Genomic DNA, 5,880 nt, shown 5'->3' with positions numbered 1-5,880 from the left:
AAATTAATATCTTTTGGCGATGTTGACGTTATAGCGCTCTTTGGCTGGAATCGATGCTCTGGTAACGTTTGCACATGTAGTATGCTAACTTATCGATTTATTGTGTTTTCGCTGAAAAACGCTTAGAAAATCTGAAATATGGTCTGAAATCACAAGAACTGGGTCTTTCCATTGCTATGCTTTGTCTATTTTTATGAAATGTTTTATGATGAGTAAATTGGTCATACACGTTGCTCTATCTAGTAATTCTAGTCGATTTGTGATGGTCGGTGCAATTGTAAACTGTGATTTCTACCTGAAATATGCACTTTTTTCTAACAAAAACTATCCTATACCATGAATATGTTATCAGACTGTCATCTGATGGTTTTTTTTATAGGTTATTGGCTATCAATATCTTAGTTGAGCCGAATTGGTGATAGCACCTGAAGGAGTAAGAAACTGATGGAGTTAGAATAGTGGTGTATTTTGCTAACGTGTTTAGCTAATAGATTTACATATTTTGTCTTCCCTGTAAAACATTTTAAAAATCTGAAATGGTGGCTTTATTCACAAGATCTGTATCTTTCATCTGGTGTCTTGGACTTGTGATTTAATGATATTTAGATGCTACTATCTACTTGTGAAGCTATGCTAGCTATGCTAATCAGTGTGTGGGGGGTGGGGGGTGATCCCGGATACGGGGTTGAGGTTCGGTAAAAGTTAAACAACTTGGAAAATTCCAGAAAATGATCTCATGGCTTTAGAAGCTTCTGATAGGCTAATTGACATTATTTGAGTCAATAGGAGGTGTACCTGTGGAGGTATTTCAAGGCCTACCTTCAAACTCAGTGCCTCTGCTTGACATTATGGGAAAATCAAAAGAAATCAGCCAAGACCTCCACAAGTCTGGTTCATCATTGGGAGCAATGTCCAAACGCCTGAAGGTACCACGTTCATCTGTACAAACATAAGTACGCAAGTATAAACACCATGGGACCACGCAGCCATAATACCGCCTCCTAGAGATGAACGTACTTTGATGCGAAAAGGTTAAATCAATCCCAGAACAGCAAAGGACCATGTGAAGATGCTGGAGGAAACAGGTACAAAAGTATCGATATCCACAGTAAAACGAGTCCTATATCACCAGCAGCTCAGCAAGGAAGAAGCCACTGCTCCAAAACTGCCATAAAAAAGCAAGACTACGGTATGCAACTGCACATGGGGACAAATATCATACTTTTTGGAGGAATGTCCTCTAGTCTGATGAAACAAAAAATAGAACTGTTTGGCCATAATGACCATCGTTATGTTTGGAGGAAAAAGGGTGAGGCTTGCAAGGCGAAGAACACCATCCCAACCGTGAAGCACGGCGGTGGCAGCATCATGTTGTGAGGGTGCTTTTCTGCAGGAGGGTCTTGTGCACTTCACAAAATAGATGTCATCATGAGGAGGAAAATTATGTGGATGTATTGAAGCAACATCTCAAGACATCAGTCAGGAAGTTAAAGCTTGGTCGCAAATGGGTCTTCAAATGGACAACAACCCCAAGCATACTTCCAAAGTTGTGGCAAAATGGTTTAAGGACAAGAAAGTCAAGGTATTGGAGTGTCCATCACAAAGCCCTGACCTCAATTCTATAGAACATTTGTGGGCAAAACTGAAAAAGCGTGTGCGAGCAAGGAGGCCTACAAACCTGACTCAGTTACACCAGCTCTGTCAGGAGGAAGGGGCCAAAATTCACCCAACTTATTGAGGGAAGCTTGTGGAAGGCTACACGAAACGTTTGACCCAAGTTAAACAATTTAACTGCAATGCTACCAAATACTAATTGAGTGTATGTCAACTTCTGACCCACTGGGAATGTGATGAAAGAAATAAAAGCTGAAATAAATAATTCTCTCAACTATTATTCTGACATTTTGTCACGACTTCAACCGAGGCAGGCTCTCCTTCCCGTTCGGGTGGTGCTCGGCGGTCGTCGTCACCGGCCTACTAGCTGCTACTGACTCTTTTTCCTCCCCCTCCTTATGTGTTTATGTGTATCACCTGGTTTGAGGGAATTGGCAATCAGGGTGGCTTTATTAGTCAGCCAGCCTGTCTGCTTCTTTGTGCGGGATTGTTCGTCTGTTTCTTTGGATTTCGGGAGTGGTTCGTGTTTGTGTACTGGTTTTGTCTTCATGTTTGAAGACAGGTGTTTATTTGACACCCAGTAGTCCGGTTTGGACATTTTTGGTTTACGGGTTGGGAATTAAACTCAACGTATTGAAGCTCTGCTGTTCCTGCGTCTGATTCCACAAACACCCCGACACCTAGAGCGTTACAGAATCCCGCACCACTCATGGAGTCAGCAGGAGCAGCAGCTAACCCTCTCCCATCGATGGAGGAACGGGTTCTCCACCACACCACCGTCCTCCATCGGATCGGATCCGCCATGGACCAAATGATGGAGAGAATGGAGCGATGGGAGAGGAGTGGGCTCCTCTCTCCACCTTCGGCTCCCCCTCCCCAGGATTCTCCATCCCCTGGCTCCAGCGCGCTCCGTCTTACGCTCCCGAGGGATTATGATGGAACAGCGGCAGGTTGTCAGGGGTTTTTACTCCAACTGGAGCTATACCTGGCCACTGTTCGCCCCACTCCCTCGGGAGCGGAGAGGGTGAGTGTCCTCGTCTCCTGCCTAACGGGTCGTGCTCTGGAGTGGGCCAACGCAGTCTGGAATGGCCCGGGCTCCGCGAAGGAGTACTACCCGGAGTTTACCCGTCGTTTTCGTGCCGTGTTCGACCACCCCACAGACGGCCGAGCGGCGGGTGAGAGACTATTTCATCTAAGGCAGGAGAGGAGGAGCGCACAGGATTTCGCGCTGGAGTTCCGGACCTTGGCCGCGGGATCAGGGTGGAACGACAGGGCCCTTATTGACCACTACCGGTGTAGTCTCCGGGAGGACGTCCGTAGGGAGCTAGCGTGTCGGGACATCGCTCTGTCGTTGGATGAGCTTATCGACATGTCCATCCGACTGGACAATCTGCTGGCTGCCCGCGGGCGTTCGGAGAGGGTCCTGTGCGTTCCACCACCCAGCGCCCCGGCTCCCATCCCGATGGAGTTGGGAGGGGCCGCGCCTAGGGGTATCGGAGGACGAGGCCTCCCCTGCACCAACTGTGGTCGGAGAGGACACACGGCCGATCGGTGCTGGGGGGGTCTGTCTGGGAGTCGAGATGTCAGGCGGGACGCTTCTCGATCACCCCAGGTGAGTCAGCACCAAACTCACTCAGAACCTCCTGTCGGTCACATGTTTGTCTCAATTTTTTTCCTTGATTTTTTCCCCTCTTCTCAGCATAGGGCACTAGTCGATTCAGGTGCAGCTGGGAACTTTATGGATCGCGGACTCGCCCGAGAGTTGGGCGTTCCGCTTGTGCCGATAGATTCTCCCTTTCCCGTGCACTCCCTAGATAGCCGGCCATTAGGGTCAGGGGTGGTCAGGGAGGCCACAGTTCCCCTGGACATGGTGACGCAGGGGAATCATAGGGAACGTATCAGTCTATACATTATCGATTCGCCTGCGTTTCCAGTGGTGCTGGGTATTCCCTGGTTGGCCCGGCACAATCCCAATATTTCGTGGAGACAGGGGGTTCTCCAGGGGTGGTCAGAGGAGTGTTCTGGAAGGTGTCTGGGAGTTTCCATTGGTGCCACGTCGGTGGAGAGTCCAGACCAGGGTTCCACGGTGCGCATTCCCCCCGACTATGCCGATTTGGCAATCGCTTTCTGTAAAAAGAAAGCGACGAAATTACCACCACATCGACCGGGTAGGGATTGTGCGATAGATCTCCAGGTTAACGCTGCGCTTCCTAAGAGTCACGTGTACCCTTTGTCCCAAGAGGAGACGTTGGCTATGGAGACATATGTCACGGAATCTCTGGGACAGGGGTACATTCGGCCCTCCATCTCACCCGTCTCCTCGAGTTTCTTTTTTGTGAAGAAAAAGGAGGGAGGTTTGCGTCCGTGTATTGATTATAGAGGTCTAAATGCCATCACGGTGGGGTTTAGTTACCCACTACCTCTCATCGCTTCGGCGGTGGAATCATTTCACGGAGCGCAGTTCTTTACAAAACTGGACCTCAGGAGCGCGTACAGCCTGGTGCGTATTCGGGAGGGAGACGAGTGGAAAACCGCATTTAGTACCACATCGGGCCACTATGAGTACTGCGTCATGCCGTATGGGTTAAAGAATGCTCCAGCCGTGTTCCAATCCTTTGTAGACGACATTCTCAGGGACCTGCACGGGCAGGGGGTAGTTGTGTATATCGATGACATTCTGATCTACTCAACTACTCACGCCGCGCATGTATCTCTAGTGCGCAAAGTGCTTGGCAGACTGCTGGAGCATGACTTATACGTCAAGGCTGAGAAGTGTGTGTTTTCCAAACAAGCCGTCTCCTTCCTGGGTTATCGCATTTCCACCTCGGGGGTGGTGGTGGAGAGTGACCGCATAAAGGCCGTGCGTAATTGGCCGACTCCGACCACGGTAAAAGAGGTGCAGCGGTTTTTGGGTTTTGCCAACTACTACCGGAGATTTATCCGGGGTTTTGGCCAGGTAGCGGCTCCCATTACCTCACTGCTGAGGGGGGGTCCGGTGAGGTTGCGGTGGTCAGCGCCGGCGGACGGAGCTTTCAACAGGTTGAAGGCTCTGTTCACGGAGGCTCCCGTGTTGGCGCATCCGGATCCCTCTTTAGCATTCATAGTGGAGGTGGACGCTTCCGAGGCTGGGGTGGGTGCCGTGCTATCACAGCGCTCGGGTGCGCCACCAAAACTCCGCCCCTGCGCTTTCTTCTCTAGTAAGCTCAGTGCAGCGGAGCGTAACTATGATGTGGGGGATCGGGAGTTGTTAGCGGTGGTCAGGGCTCTGAAGGTGTGGAGACACTGGCTTGAGGGGGCTAAGCACCCTTTTCTCATCTGGACCGACCACCAGAATCTGGAGTATATTCGGGCAGCTCGGAGACTGAACCCACGTCAGGCAAGGTGGGCCATGTTTTTCACCCGGTTTAGGTACACGTTGTCCTATAGACCCGGTTCAAAAAACGTAAAGGCAGACGCACTGTCCCGCCTTTACGACACGGAGGAGAGGACCACTGAACCCACTCCCATCATCCCCGCCTCGAGGCTGATCGCGCCAGTGGTATGGGAGGTGGACTCGGACATCGAGCGGGCGCTACGGGCGGAACCCGCGCCTCCTCAGTGTCCGGCGGGCCGTAAGTACGTACCGCTTGGTGTTCGGGACCGCCTGATTCGGTGGGCTCATGTCCTACCCTCCTCGGGTCACCCTGGGGTGACGAGGACAGTGGGGAGCCTTCGGGGGAGGTATTGGTGGCCTACCTTAGCTCGAGACGTTAGGGTTTATGTCTCCTCCTGTTCGGTATGCGCTCAGAGTAAGGCTCCTAGGCACCTTCCTCGAGGGAAGTTGCAACCCCTCCCCGTTCCACAACGGCCATGGTCTCATCTGTCTGTAGACTTCCTGACCGATCTGCCTCCCTCTCAGGGAAACACTACGGTTCTGGTAATTGTGGATCGGTTTTCTAAGTCCTGCCGTCTCCTCCCGTTGCCCGGTATCCCTACTGCCCTACAGACTGCGGAGGCCTTATTCACTCACGTCTTCCGGCACTACGGGGTGCCGGAGGATATTGTTTCTGATCGGGGCCCCCAGTTCACGTCCCGAGTGTGGAGGGCGTTCATGGAGCGTCTGGGGGTCACGGTCAGCCTGACTTCCGGGTATCACCCCGAGAGTAATGGGCAGGTGGAGAGAGTGAACCAGGAGGTGGGTAGGTTTCTGCGGTCGTATTGTCAGGACCGGCCAGGGGAGTGGGCGAGATACATTCCCTGGGCTGAGATGGCCCAGAACTCACTACG

The sequence above is a fragment of the Salvelinus namaycush genome, chromosome 23 (genome assembly GCF_016432855.1).
Source record: "Salvelinus namaycush isolate Seneca chromosome 23, SaNama_1.0, whole genome shotgun sequence".
Lineage (NCBI taxonomy): Eukaryota > Metazoa > Chordata > Actinopteri > Salmoniformes > Salmonidae > Salvelinus > Salvelinus namaycush.
Note: the sequence above shows the minus strand (reverse complement) of the source record.